At 33.6% G+C, this 16,396-nt stretch overlaps 1 long non-coding RNA gene across 1 annotated transcript in view; it reads left to right on the top strand.

Annotated features, from left to right (window-relative positions):
* Nucleotides 1-12,666, top strand: part of LOC149415454 (uncharacterized) — a 37,382-nt gene extending 24,716 nt beyond the window's left edge. The window contains exon 3 of the long non-coding RNA XR_016303764.1: nt 12,388-12,666. This is a non-coding gene — a long non-coding RNA (uncharacterized LOC149415454). The remainder of the gene's footprint in view (nt 1-12,387) is intronic.
* The last annotated feature ends 3,730 nt before the right edge of the window (nt 12,667-16,396 follow it).

A 16,396-nucleotide genomic window follows, 5' to 3' on the forward strand; every position in this document is an offset into this window, starting at 1 on the left:
ATGTATATGTATTGTTAGTTGTAAGAAAATTGTACCAATATTGGACCTACCTGTCTGTTGTACAAAATAATAATAAAACATGTCACACTAAAAAAGACAGTGCAACTTTTTAAAACTAAATCTATCGATAGTTATTATTTATTCTTAATGACCTTCCCTTTGAATTTGTTTTTTAAACAGATTTCGTTTAGATTTTACATTCCGGTTAATATTTTCCAATTTTGTCTTATAGTGATATCTTAAGGTCAAATATTTTTCCACGACCAATCTTATCAAATTAACTTGATGCAGAAGACCGCAAATATGTTCAGTTTTTACTTCGAAATAATTATCACCTCCAACAAATTGTTTCATAACAGCGGATACTATTTTTGCATAAGTTATGGGCGTCATTATAAAATCATTTGGAGCAACGTTTCAATTCTGAATGGTGGTCTTACACCAGGGCGATACTGGTAGTATCTTCCACTCTGGATAAACAAATTTCGAATTCATAACTTTTTAAAATATAGTGTCAACGCGAAGAATTTACAAACACTTAAACACAAAGACAAACTTTCACATTTATAATATTATTATATAAAGTGTACTTTGGGTAATTATTAAAACCTATTTTAAAATTAACAACGCACTCATGGGAATTTTTTTTATTCACTAGATTCTTATATTTCTTAAAGGGATGAATCATTTAAATTTACTGAATTTAAAGTTAATGTTCTTTATAAAAAGAACGGCGTCATTTGCGCCTTGCAATTTTTACCTTATGTGGGTATTTTAATTTGAAGAACAGGCAACCCTGTAAACAATGCGTCAAAATATGGCGTTGTCAAGACTACGGTAAGACTAAATTACACTATTAAAACTGAATTGTTTCTTTAAGTAAATGGTTATTATATGGCTTTGAAAAGGTAATTTACCTATGATAGAGTAACCTTTTTAGTTGTTTTCAATCGTCCTTTGTAATTTCTGCACACTTTTATAGCGCAAATCGTCATTTTCAAATGTCACACAACACGTGTTTACCGCACAGCGATAGTTTCGCAACTGAGCGGACTGAACGAGCTTGTCAGCCAACAGTTGGCTGATCTTTTTTTTGGCGTTTCGTCGCTCGAACGCTCAATCTAGACATTTATATAATCAAAGACTGAGAGAGATTATTAATATTTTCGCATTTAGGCAACATATAAGTAATGCCCTTAGTCAGAAAATTTAGATTGGAATTAAAATTTTAATTTTAAATTAAATGTTGGAACACTTTTTTATTATTTTTTTTCACATTGTATAATTTGTATGACTACCATAACACGGACATTAGCCTAGTATGGTAGTTAAAAATTGTAAAAAATCAATAAAATTAAAATCTGTCACATTATACTTGAACTTACGTAGGTAGTACATTTTGGTGAAGTTGAATATATATTTGTTACTCACTAACCAGTGGCGGCCGGTGGTCAAAATATGTGGGGGTTCACCGGATTACAACATTAAGTCATAAAATAAATTAAATAAAGGTAGATACCTATTTATAAAGAAGTTCTATTCTCTGCTCCTTTTGTTTAGCGAAGACCTCTATCAATGCTTAACACTGATAGTGCGTTCAGTCTGTCCTGGCTCAACGTGTTTAAAAAATATTTTATTTTTTTTAACGTTGAGAAACATCTTTAGCTTTCAACTGAGGTCATTCCAAAGGTCATGAATGGTGCACAAAAGTTTTAGTAATTTCACAGTCTCGGGAAAGTCTTCTAATAAACAAGTAGATACTATAAAAAGTTGTAAAATTGATAAAGCGCCGTTAGCTTTTGAAAAATCGTCGCGGGCGTAAATTGCACAGAGTTTACTGATCTTTATTTAGGAAGTCATACGCTTTAAGCGTCACATTTAAATCATTTTCTGGGAAATTTGACCTGTATCGATTTTTATTAAATAGCTCATTATGGTGTTTAACTTAGGCACGGTAGCCTGAATCCAATTGCATTCTGATGTCAACTTTTCCTAAAACCTTTAAGCTCAAAACTTTTTGTAAATGTAAATGACAAGAATTATGTTTTTTGATTTTTTCAGAAAGGTGAGTTACATCAGTAACACCGCTGATTGTCCAAACTGTATCAACATCGTAAATTAAACACGGAAAATAAAATAAACTATTGAATTGATCACATGCACAGAGCTACCAAGCTTTGTTATACAATGTTTTGTTAAATACCTAATCGGGTAAACTTCTTCGATCCAGATTTTCACTCTTGTTTTATTATCAGTTCAGGTTATAGGTGGAACGGCATTTTTTATTATCACTTTGTTTTCAAAACTCGACCTATTGTTCTTAATGTATTCCACATTCAAACTCATTCTTAATTTATACTTTGAACAAACACAAAAGTAATCATAAATTAGTATAACCTACAATTGATATGCCTTATTAATAATTGATATACAAGATCGATATAACCTGTTAAAATTAAATTAAATTACAATTAAACTTCAAAACTTTCGCAGAGTAAGAAAAGTTTTAAATTCAACAGACAATGCCCGTACCCGGCAACGGCGAGTACTGACTAAACTGATAATAAGTAATCTGATCATCACTCATCTCTTAATGACAAGTTTTATCATGTATGCTTGTATCGAAGAAGCGGAACATTCGCTGAAAAATAGCAGATGGTAAATTGAAACCACGATATCGACAATAATATCAAACATACGCGTTTTAGTTTAACTTTCTACTGAATAAACCATTCCTTCTGATGTGGTGGTAAAACCCCGAACGCCGTCCTTGATATGGTATTATTTGCAAAGAATAGTATGAACTGGTATGTACCCACGCTTTCGACTGTTCCACAGAATATGCTACAAAGCAGTTAAATTTTGGATCGCAATCGAAAACGAACTGCTACGAACATAGGCACAAGTCAAAGTCGGTCTGCAAGTTAAGCGCGCCTAATAAGTAGGTACCTTTTGAATGAGATATTATAACCGAACCGAGTTTCGTATTGTGATTAGCCATGTCGGAAATCTTGTTGGTTGTTCGGCGCTCGGGAGCACATATTAGCTGGCCGCCACTGTCGCTAACACTGCACTGGCTTTATATTTTTATCACGAAGAACTTTAACAAGCCATATTTTAGACACGAAATGAAAGTATTTCACGGCATTCGACAACTGCGTTATGTGGCCTCGAGCGATATGTCAAACTAGTCAATGTCTAAGCCAATAAGATCTGAGCTTTTTTAGCCACAATATAATAATTTTTTTTAAAGAAAGACAAACATTCCCGGGTTACGAATAACCTGACAATATTTTAAAATCTCCTACTACCACCACAGTAAGTTGAAAATGTTGCTTGTGTTGTGATGGAAGACTTAGCCAGCCGAGGAATTGAACACACTACGCCTGGGTTTGACCCAAACGCGATGTCGACTCGGCCACCGACCGGTTCTACAAGGAAATGGAGTTGGGCGTTTCGGTTTCAAATGGGTTTCAACGCCAGGCCTGAGCTATATGCCCCTGAGAAATACTGACGCACTGAGGCGGCGAGCGCATACACGCATCATTACGCGCATCAGTGACTCCACCACTTTTCGGCCACGCCCCAATACTGATTGGCCGATCCAAATTTCGGACATTGCCATTTTTTTGTACCCCCACCACTTAGTTGTCAATTAACTTTGATAATTTTTTTAATATCTTAAATCATATTTTTTTATTGAAATGATTATAAATCTGAGAAATATATTTAATTTGTAATGTACAATCACAATCTTTTGGCAATTTATCTTTACTACTTTTTTAAAATAATTTCACAGTAAATGTCACAATTTGAATACGCTGAATGCGACCTTCATATTTATCTTTTAAAACAATCGCTAGGCATCAAACGCTGTTAATTTTTGAAGTGCAAATAAATAATAGTAAATTTTAGAGTTTTTCGGTTTAATACGTACTTTAGTTTTTTTTTTACTTCCGATTTAGTTGTCCGGGTTAAATCTTCCCGAAAGGAAAAACTTAACCCTTCCACTCACTTTTCCACAAATGATCATCTAGTCAATCAACATTATGTAAGTGCATTATATAAGCAAAATAAATACAAAACAATACAAGAACAACACGTCAACTCACCAGAGATCAAATGGGAAAATAATTCACCGACTCCAGATATTTTCATATCAGAGGGTTCGGCTCGGTAAAACTTCTAACAGGGCCTATAAATCCTACTGATCCCTCAACATAAATATTTAAAAAATCTTTTGTTATCCTACATGTATTCAAAATGACCGACTTTTGCATCTTTATATATAATTTTTTTGATAGATCTAATACGCCTAAATTTTTAATTAGAGAGCTAGGTATAATGCCAGTAACCGAAATAACGAATGGTAATATTTTTATAGTCTGAGAATGCCAAATTCTTTTTATTTCATTTCCTAAATCTGTGTATTTTCTTATTTTTTCACTAACAGATTTTTGAATATTACAGGAATTTGGAATAGCGACATCAATGATATAAGTTATTTTTTTAATTTTGTCATGTAAAACTATATCGGGTCTATTATGACTAATCGCTCGGTCTGTTAGTATAATTTATCATAATATATTTTATAAAATTCGTTTTCTAAAAATGAATTTGGTTCGTATTCATAATATGGTACTACATTACGGCAGTCAATCAAGTTATGTTTAATTACCAAATTTTGGTGAATTATTTTTAAAACTTGATTGTGCCTAAATGTATACTCGGACGGTGCTAATATAGAACATCCCGATATAATATGTTCTATAGTTTCCAGAAAAGCCAAACATTTTCTACACAAATCATCAATTTGATTTGTATCTTTTATTAAACATTTTTATTATATAAGCTACAAAAAGTTCAAAATTTTTGTTAGGTTTTGTAACGCAAGTTTCAACCAGTACAAATACTCTTGCTAAATTCATTTTTATCGTGTAACTAAATTCCTAGTGAACACTATGCCGTCATATTGACTCTTCACTTCAGTCAGTGAGTAGAATTATAACAGTGGGCGTGCTTGGGCTTGATTTTAGGGAAATTTTTGTCGAATTTGTAACGTTGACCACACAAAGTATCTACATTCAATACAAAATTACGATACTTTGTGTAAATTATTATATTTATCGTCCTTAGTTCACCAAATTACAAGGCGGAAAACCTCGAGGGCTTCGAGAAGTATATTGAACAGTTTCCCACATAGCCAACACAGGCCAGTCATGCTAAGCATAGGCATACAGATTCCGTGTATCTCCAGCAATCCGATGCCACAGTTGAATCTAAGAAGGGCAGAATGGCGGGACTTCTCGGAATATGTTGACAGGGTTGTGGATAACATACCACCAAAGCCGACCGATTTCTACGATCGATTTTCAAACCTTTTATTTATAGCCGCAAAGAAATTTATACCTAGAGCCTACAGAAAAGTGTATATTCCTGAGCTGCAGATTAGCCAACTAAAACAATTCCCAAAGTGTCACAAAATGCTGTTTAAACGAGTTCTAACATGTATATGTAGATTTTTGAACCTGGTGGTTTCACCAGGTCCAAAAATTTCTGAAGGCGGCGCGGCTAAAATAGCCGGTTAACACTGTGGTCGCCGTTTCAGCTGATGATGGAGACATCGCCCTAACTTCCAACAATTTTTTTATTTATAAAATTGTTAATGGTATTATAGACAGCCCTGATTTATTGAGTCTAATTACCTTTCATATACCTAAAAGAGCTAGTCGATCTAAAATTATTTTTAATTGCAACAAAATAATCAGGACTGACTCATTTAGATACTCGCTTGTACCTAGATAACATGCAGTTGGCAATGTTTTGTCAAAAGTAGTTGATGTGTTCAATTGCACGAAATGTAGTTACAAGAAGTCTATAATAACATACCTCATAAATACATATATAAATATCCAGTTTTGTTTTTTTTTGGGGCGTTTAGGCAAAAAGCGACCGCTCTCCCCCTTAAGTTTTGTCGACTCGAGGTTCGTTTTCGCGTGCGCGGCATTTCGGAAAAAAGTCGACTTTCAATTATTTCAGCGTCAGGCGAAAAGCGACCGAGACGCCTACAAATTTAAAGTATGATCCGTTTATTTTTTACCGAGTAGGTACCTAATTGCGTGATGTATATATTTTTTTCGGTATTTTTTTTAAAGTAGGTGCAGGTACCTACACAGATGGTACCGGGTAGAGATTATAGGTAAGCAGGTACTGAGAGCGTGTTTTAGCCCGTTTTCTAGGTTATGTACGTAGTGTTGTAATATAACGTATGGATTAAAAATCAAAGAAACGATTAACTCTGTTCAGGTACTTACTTTGGCATTCATCTTTTTAAAATCGATAATGCTTTTGAACGAAATGAAATAAGGTTTGATACAAATAATTTGGCATGGGTACCGTCGCCCCGTAGTGAAAAACTACATCAATAGCGTCACGCAAATTTATAAATATACCAGGACCGCAGAAGTTAGTAGGGTGAAGCGATGATTTTTTTTGTGAAATAAACGATTTTTTAATCTATCGTTTTTGCAGTTTTGCGTGTTTATAATAATCATTAAATTTGGGATGCGGGCATGGGTACCGTCGCTCTGGGATCCATTCATATATAAAAAGTCTATCTCTTTTTTTAACGAGTAGACCTTATTGTGTTATTTTTTTTTAAATAAAATTTTGTTTTAAATGACAACTTTTTTCCTCCATAATGATAATTCTAATAAAGCCATTTCTCTGAAAAATTAACTCGAGGACACTGTAATCTACCAGGAGCATAGAAGTTTGGGAAAGTAATTAAATATTAAAAACTGATTATTTAATTGTTTTTATATTTTTTTCCAATAAGAGTTTTTACATTTTGCGTGTTTATAGAGCAATGTTTTTTTTCCAAAATAAAAATCGCTGAGACTTTTGAAGAATGTCGGTGACAAAAACCGTACATACGATATGGGTATCAAATTACGCGTCTCGAATTACAGAATCCGAATGGCTCGGTGAAAAAATGATCAGTAAGCTCCTTGGCACATTTTTTTCTCAAATATTCATTTCTTTCTAAACAAACATATATATTTTAATACATTTGTGGTCATACACTCATTGTTTCATTCATATGCAAACATACATATTACATATATAAACATTTTTTTTATTTAAAAGTTTAAAATTTTTTTTCTTAAAATATCCATTTTTTTCTTTAATTTTGTAGTCCTACACCCTCGCCTCATCTACATTCAAATACAAATATTTACCCATTAGTTTTGGGCAAAAAGTAAAAGTGTCAAAACACACTTTTTGCTTCATCCACATTCAACTCCAAAATACATGAAATTTATTATTTTTTACATCCACTTACTCAAATATTTTTTACCCATTAGTTGCCTGCAACGGGAAAAAAGAGTTATAAACTAATCGTTGCCACACACTTAAAAGATTGAGTTGACGTTGCATGGTTTTTATTCTGGTGTACCTGCTACAACACAGTATTGACCTCATGCCTCTGTTCTGGATTACTTCAATTTTCTTAATTTGGGTTATGTTACTTAGAAATATTGCACTTGTACAATAATTCAGATGGGGTGCTACAGTGGTATTGTAGACCAATATCCTTGTTTTAATGTCCAATTTACCTTTTATCCCACATAAGAAATTAACCTTTTTCGCAATTATTTAATTTAAAATTTCAAAGTTAGTGTTAAATTTGTTATCTATTATGATTCCCAAGTATTTGGTTTCTTTTACTTCTTCAATATTTTGATTGTCTATATTTAGGACATTATGTACGTTTAGTTTTTTTCCTAATACCATGAATTTACTTTTAGTTACATTTAATTTCAATTTATTTATGTATAACCACTTAGATAATTCATTAAGTTCATTTTGTATTTTTGACAACGCATCTTCAATATTATTTGCTATAATTTATAAAACTGTGTCATCTGCAAAAAGTTTGATGGAACAGTACTTAAAGCACTTCACTATATCATTAATATATAAAATAAATAGGAGCGGTCCCAAAACAGATCCTTGAGGAACTCCAATGTTGATTTCTTGTTCTTCAGAGATAGTATCTCCAATTTTGGTTTTTTGTTTTCTATTTTTTAAGTAATCAATAAACCACTGCAATTCATTAGCACGAATTCCTATGTCCTTCAATTTCATTATTAGTCTTTCTCTGTCTATCGTTTCAAATCCACGTCTAAAATCCAAGAAAACTGCTATTGTGATTTTCTTCTGATCCATAGCTGTTTTCCATTCATTTATCACATAATTTATTGCTGTTTCACAGGAATATTTATTTCTAAACCCAGATTGTTCTTTTACTAGAATGTTATTTTTTTCTATAAATTTACTCATCTGTTCTTTCACAATGCATTCTAGTAATTGTTCATATTTAGGCAATCCATTTATTGGTCTGAAGTCTTCGAAATTTTAAGCATTTATTATTTTGGGCACTGGTGTTATTATGGAGGTTTTCCATGACTGCGGAAAAATTCCCTTAGTCAAAGATTCATTTATTAGTGTAACTAATCTGTTTCCTATAGCTGGCAGTGCATCTTTAATTATGCTTATAGTAATTCCATCCGGCGATGATTTTGGTTTCATTGTTCTAATGATTTTCACTAAATACTCACTGTCAATTTTATTAAACCTGAAAATATATTTACTCTCCCTTTTTTCCGATGATTGAGAAGAGGTATCTGCGACTAATGGAATACATACTCTTATTTGTGTTTTCGACACTAAGTACAAAATTTGTGTTAAATTTTTGGGTTATTTTAAGTGTATCATCTTCAACTCCACCTTGAAACCGAACTTCCTTAATGTTTTCCCTCTGTTTGCCGCTTATAATTTCTTTGAGTGTAGTCCACATTTTTCTTGAGTCACTTTGAGAGGTAATTATTTTTTGCCTGATATACGAATTTTTTGTATGTTTTATTTCTGTACTGTACATATTTCTAAGTTTCTTATTGGTTTCCCACCTTTCTTCAGTGAATTGTATTTTAGAGGCTTTATAGGCTGCCTTTGTTTTTGTAGAATATGTAGGGATTTCGTATACCATTTCTATCTTATAATATCATTTAATATAATATTAGTTAAAGGCATTAGCTCATTTGTAATTTGTATCATAATATAATATTAGTTAAAGGCAATAGCTCATTTACTACTGTTTTCAGATGTCCTACTAGTTCATCGGCTTTTCCGTCTAAATTTCCTTGGTTATCGCAGATCCATTTTTTGTTTTGTAATGCTGTACACAATGTATCCTTATTATAGTTATTTTTTTTCCTATGTTATATTTCGTATTCCCTGTGGCTTCGGACTTTTATATTTAATTTTAGTTGCAATAGTTTCGTGATCAGATATTTTGAGTTCTTCTACAGCATTAACTTCCGCATAAAGGTCATTTGAAATGACCAAATCAATCGTTGTTTTAGAGTTTATTCCCATTCTTGTATAAGTGTTGACCAGTTGCTTCCAACCTAGGCAATTTATGATGCTATGTTATCTCGTGCTTTTGTATTGGATTTCATAATATTAATATTGAAATCTCCACAGATAATTAATTATTAAGTCTCTTGTATTTATTTGTTTGCCACACCATTCTTCAAAAAAATCTAAAAATTTTGTAACATTTTGATTTGGGGAATGATAAATAGCTGCATAGGTTCCCCGCTTAAAATCCTTTTGAATTTCAATAGCCAGTATCCAGGTATTATTATTATCTAGGACCGCATTTGTTATGACTTTGTAAGAGATATTGTTTTGAATTAAACTCCACCTGTATGCCTGCTAAATGAGTTGCATCTAATTGTCGAATAGCCCTGAAATGTTATTTCATTTTGGTTAATGTCTTCTGTAATACAGGTTTCGCTCATCATCACCATGTGCGGTTTGTATTATTTTAGCATGTCTTCGACTTTTTCGATATGTGCTAATAAACTAGCGATGTTTAAAGAATATATTGTTATGAAGTTTGAATTTAATCTAAAAAATTTACCATTCTGTTCTCTTGTTCAAGTTTACGACAATATACTGGACAGTCTTTGCTCCATACAGGTGATTAATTTTTAAGTTTAATTTCAATCTTTCGTTTGCCTTTTTACAATTGATGCAACAATCATACCTTTCGTCGCAGTTTTTGATGTCATGGGATTTTGCACATTTTGGACATGAAATCTCATTTTTACAATTTAGCGCTTTATGGTTAAACCCGTTGCACTTAAAAGCATCTCATTATATTTATATTATTGTACACCCGGCATCTGTCCCACCCTATGTATATCTTTTCAGCCTTTATTATTCTCATGTAAGTTTTTCCGTCGACTTCCGCATAATATACTGTATAATTTATCTGGTCTCTTTCATTTTTAATATCCACCAGCTCTCCCAATATACTTCGCCCGTGTCCCCTAGCCAAGCTCCGACGTTTCATTTATTGGTTTTACATTTTACATACATAGAGGGTTTACAGTTTAATTTTACATACATTTACATATTTCAATTTATAATTTTATTTTATAATTTTAACGTGGGTGACTGCGGCCGAGCCCGGAGCAGTACGTCCGTTACAGTTATGTAGCGGTTTAAATCGTAGAAAATAATAATAATTGCCGAAGCCGCCACACGCTAGTGCTTGCAATCCTGGCGGCAAATCTCACGCGGTCAGCTCACGCTTGCTGGAATCAGAGTGAATGCTCTCTCCAGAACTTGCCCTTAGTGCGACAACACGTCACTCCGAAGTCGCGTCTCGCGCCCCGGAAACCAAATCTGGATACAAAAGAAAATCTGGACCAACGTCTGGATAATCACCCTAAAATCATTACCTTTCGACAAAGAATATAGTATAACTTCTGACCGGATTTCTACGCGAATCTAACCTTTTTCATTCATGGTCCGACGCGCTCCTTGCGCGTTGACAATGGCCGCCCCACATTTCATCGCCGATAGAAGAAACTATGTAAGCATGACCCTTCTACCCCCCTATTGTGGGTGTATTATTAATTCAGTGCCGATTTAGTAACTTAAATTCAAAGAGAGATCACAATTAGATAGGATTATACTTTGTACCTGTAATGTTTACCATGTCCCATAAGATGTATACTTTGTGTTGACCCTTTTTTTAAACTTTTTTTATAGAGCGGAGACGGTTTACATATAGTTCCCGTAAGCACTTAGGCCATAGACCTATTGTGCTATCTCCCATTTTACCTCATTCCTTTAAAAGTCACCCGGTCCCTTTTATAAAGTTCACCGGGGTTGTCATTGGATATGTGGTTATGTCTTCTGGTTCCACAATGTGTGTTCCAAGGTCTCATCTCTCTTCTCCAATCCCTCTTGGTTCCCTGAAGGCTCCAAAAGGGAAGAGAGCCTCATTTCTCCTCTCAATTCTCCTTTGGTTCCATGAAGGCCCCATAAGGAAAAAGTTCACGGAGGTGGCCTCATCATCCCTCTCCACTCCTTTTTAGTTCCCTAAGAGCCCCACGATGGAAGAGGACTTCGTCTCTCCTCTCTACTCCTCCTTGGTTCTCTGAAGGCCCCACGAGGGAAGAAAGAGTTCTCAAATGCGCCAATTTTTGTCCCACGGATATCTAGGGAAATAGAAGGTCTACTCCATCAGAGCCCCAAGTGCTGGGGTAAGGTTTAAATACTACCCTGTTTCTCGGATGCACCGTTCGTGACACTGTTCCCCAGATCATTCAACCTGAGCACGGTAGCTCACATCTTAGCTTGGGATGGCTATTGCAGGTCGTGTTTCCACTCCCCGAGCGATGGGTTCGCCACACTCCTACGCTAATATTACATCAATTTGCATATTTTTATACATACATACATATTTTTACACTGCCACCCATCGTGCATTGCACGGACATGGGGACCTGTATTATAGCAATATTTACCCATCTTTAGAATTAATTATGGTCTTAACATTATTACGCCCTGTAAATTATGAAAAACAAACTACTTGGAAAACCAAAACACTGGACCACACCAAAACACCCCGACTTATCAACCCACTGTGAATGAGATATTACTTGAAAATACCAAAGAACTAGGAATCCAAAATACTGTAATAAAATCTTTAGTTACCACGTAATCGTAATCGATTCGGTTGTTAAAAACAAATTTTATTTGTGATTAAAAATAATAAACGTTTTAATTTTTTTGTGATCAGAAAATTTTTGTTGGGTGACTGAACTAAACTGTTCAAAATATGCAACTTGTTGGGTGACTGAACTAAACTGTTCAAAATATGCAACATGAATATGCGATTATTAAAACAAAGATTATTCAAAAACTTGGGTTGTTGGTTATCGAACGTAACGTTTATTGAAAAACTAAGGGCTCTTAGCTTTTCCGCTCTTTATTCATGACTAAGTTGATATTTTTTTACAGAAAAGTGATGTCGCTCAAGGAATCGGGAGAACTGAAGAAAAGAACTCCGGTTAAACGACAAGCCGGCGTTAATACAACCACTGAGGTCCCAAAGACGACAACAGAGGCTGCCAAAACCACTATAAAGTCTACTACGAAGTCAACTGCACCGCGTCCATGCCCTTCTATCCTCATTTTACTGATTACCAACTGCCTTCTCCAAGCGTTTAACGCACTCGAATAGAAAAAAAACAAATCATTAATGCTTTATTTTCAAAATTCCTCAGTCATATTTAACAGGTGCGCATTATGTGTGCATAGTGTGTGCATTATATGTGCATTATGTGTGCATAGTGTGCGCATTATGTGTGCCTAGTGTGTGTATTATGTATGCATAGTGTGTGCACTGTGTCTGCTCTGTGTGTGCACTATGTTTGCATTAACTAATCAAATGGGACAAAAAACGAACCTTTCGATATTGCACGCTGGAAAAAAGGTTTTTTTTGTTTATAATTGTAAAACAAACATTTTTCAACATTATATTGAAACAAAAGTTTTTTGTCCCATTTGTTTTCGTAATGAACACACGATGTGATATTTCGCTTTCCAAAATTTATGTGGTTCGTTTGAATAAAAACACTGAAAACTACAATTGTTTTTTTAAAACCTTTTCCATTTCGACATATACACGTGTAAGTATAGTTATTATTTATTTATTCATTTTCGGCCCGTCGGGCTTTAAATGAGTATAAATTATTTACATTACATAGTGCATTCAAATGAACAATAATAATGTCATTAAAAGAAAGGAAAAAATGAATACAGAAAAGAAAGAAAAGAGAAAAAAGGTATTAAAACCTGCCTGGAGTAAATAATAAAAGCCAACATAAAGGAAAAAGTAAATTATAAGTTTAAAATTTACATAAAGTGTAAGTTACAGATCTTTGTATAAAATAAAGTCGTTTTTCGTGTCTTGTCTGTTTGTGCGCTTAGTTCTCCTAAACTACGCTACAGATTTTATACGGTTTTCACTGTGGTTTAGAGAATTTCTTCGGGAAGGTTTATGTAAATAATACATGCATATTATATTTATAGAAAGTAATCAAGTCAAAAAAAAAGTGGGTGTGTCAAGCCTACGCAAGACAGAAGTGAAACTTCTAGTTTCAGCTGATGCTTGGCGTGGCGCAGTTCGCTGGTGTCTGAGAGAGAGGAAAGAAGAGAAGAGAGAGAACGTTCGTGAGCGGCTCCCCCACCTCAACAAGGTTTCACTTCAAAAATGCCACAGCCGAGAATCGAACCTCGCTTAACTGATTGAAAGCCAACCACGCTGAGCACCAACTGTAAGCAAAGCCGCATAAATTGATTATATTATGTAGGTTCTGAAAATATGAGAGCTTGTTATGTTTTATAATGTTACCTACATCACACCCAAAATATAATATATTTTTAAAAATAATGTACAATGTACAGAAATAGAATCCCACACAAGATCGCGTAGTGCGCTCTAGCGAACGGATATTTTATCAGAGGGAGATAGTTTTAATTTTTTTTTCTGTAAATTATTACATATTATCAAAATAAATAAATTAATTAAATAAATGTAATACAATTATCATAATATACGGATTAGATAATAATTTTAATCCAACACAATAACGCAAAGCGCGCTCTAGCGGAGTAATGTTTTATCACAGTGAGATAAGTGTTTTTATTATTTTGCAATATTATTTTCTTTTAAAAAATGTTCTGACCTACTAAAAAATAAGATATTGAATGAAAAAGGCGTTAAAAACAAAAAAATAATGTGCGATGGCCGAGAATCGAACTCGGATCAACTGCTTGGAAGGCAACTATGCTGACCATTACACCACCAACGCCAGTTGTCGGGATGAGCTAAGAAGCATTTATATGTTACTTCAAAACTTTGACTAGATCAAATGAACTTTAATCGGTGGTGGGGGTACCCGCATTTTCGTTTCGGTCATGAGTCGGTTTTACTCCGGTCCTCGAAATTGCATGACGCGCGTAAAGAAGTTTCACTTCAAAAACTTTATTCTTATTACCTACCAAATTTTTTAACTGCATATTGTGAATTTATTATGCTCTTATCGGTCGGTGTAATGTTTTGAAGAGAAAGGTTTTTTTAGGTGAAATAATTACCTAGGAAGAAAATATTTTTTTTTTACTTTCATTAAAAACAATAATTTTATTTGATACCAAAAATATGTAGATATTTTTCTTTTGTCAAAATTCGCTTATTGGATATTTTTGAAAAAAGATAACAAATTCATTTTGTATTATTATTCATCATGTTAATTGGATGCGTATTTAAATAATATCGTATAACATTGACCCCGATTGATTATTCTATTAAAACTGTTTAACGAAAGAAAAACGTATTTGTAGATATTTATCTTTTTGAAAACGATCCTCATTTAAAGTTTCTATAATTAGTCGAGTCGGCACGTTGGCACTTCGGACACAATATATTGTAACAATCGACATTTTGACCCAAAAAAATTTAATTTTTCAGTGATATCGAATTTGATCTAATAAGATGACAATAAATAGGTATGGAAAAAAATGGTTGTCACTTTTTACATAAAAAAGTTTTATCAATCTCACACAAACACCCCTGCAACACACTTCTGTAAGGGAATCTTTTCAGTGTTTGGTTTACGTGTAACCTAAATGAAGGGCCGAAATTCAACCCGCGTTTCTCCAATAATAATATTAAAAAATCGACAATTATCACATTTCAAAATTATAAAAATCTCAAATGTTCTTCCGATGAAAAATGGTACGTTTTGCAGGGTGAAAGCTCCCCATTTCTCTCAGGAGGTCTCCTGGGAATCCGGGCCAGGTGCATTATGAAAAGTTTAGTAATAATTCGAAAGCTCCCAGCAGAAAAGGTAATCAGATTAAATGGAGTTATTGTTGTGAAGCCTTTTATAACTATGCGGATTAAGGGCTTAGAAGGGATGCCGAGTTGCATTCTCTTCTGTAATCCCCAATTTGAAAAACTCCAGCGGATACGGCATGGGTTTTCCGGTTGCAGGGAGGCTTTTGCTTAACGGATAATAATAAAATTTGAACTGTTTCAATGATTGTAATTTAACGTGTAATTTCGACGGATTGTTATCCGAAAAAACCTAATATAATTTTCTTATGAGTAAAATTTCGGCAACTCAACGGTAAGCTCTTTTTTTTACGAAAATTTACTCTGATTTCACTCTCTAGAACTTCTATGAATATTCTTTTATTTTCGTAGATGGAGATAAGGTTTAAATTCCCGCTTAACACCATCCGCCTGTTTTGATTTATGCAAGAAGAAAACATGGCCAAAAAGTGCCTTTTATTTTATTTTGTGGATGTTAAGGCATAATTTTTTTTTTTTTCAGATCATTATAAATAATTTAACTAACCACATTATACAATAAAATCAGTTTGGAGCAGTTTTCCTTATTTTTTTCTGGGCTTATAAAAAGACTTATATAAAAAATACTCGATTATTTCAAAGGTCAAGATGTATTCTACTCGCAGTATTTAATTATCTATTTAAGTATCTGAAACATTTCTAGGCGACCATATTTTCAAACCAAAAACACATGATTTTGCATTACTACGTATGGCATCGCCTTAATAAAGCAAAATTTCAATAATAATACAAAATCCCAACAAAGTGCTAATAACTACTAGTGAAATATATTTTTCTGACAATATGACGAAGTAAATTTTATTTCATGGATGCATTTTTAAAACGTTCAATTTAACAAATATAGTTGTTTATGTTAAGGTTATTCGAATTATATCCGTAAGTATTATCTTTGATCTTATTGTCAATATGATTTTCACTATCTGTTAGGAATGATTGCGAACAACGATATGTATATTTATTGGATAACCAGCAACTCTGACAAAACAGGGGTGCATGGATTAAGGGGTTGAGGTTAGTCCAGATCTTGGCGGCGCGGCGGATGCACCTGTCCAACACCTTGTGACAAGAGGCCAAGGTTGAGGAAAAGCATTT

Source organism: Hesperophylax consimilis, chromosome 18 (assembly GCF_061612785.1).
Source record: "Hesperophylax consimilis isolate HC1 chromosome 18, BYU_Hcon_1.0, whole genome shotgun sequence".
Lineage (NCBI taxonomy): Eukaryota > Metazoa > Arthropoda > Insecta > Trichoptera > Limnephilidae > Hesperophylax > Hesperophylax consimilis.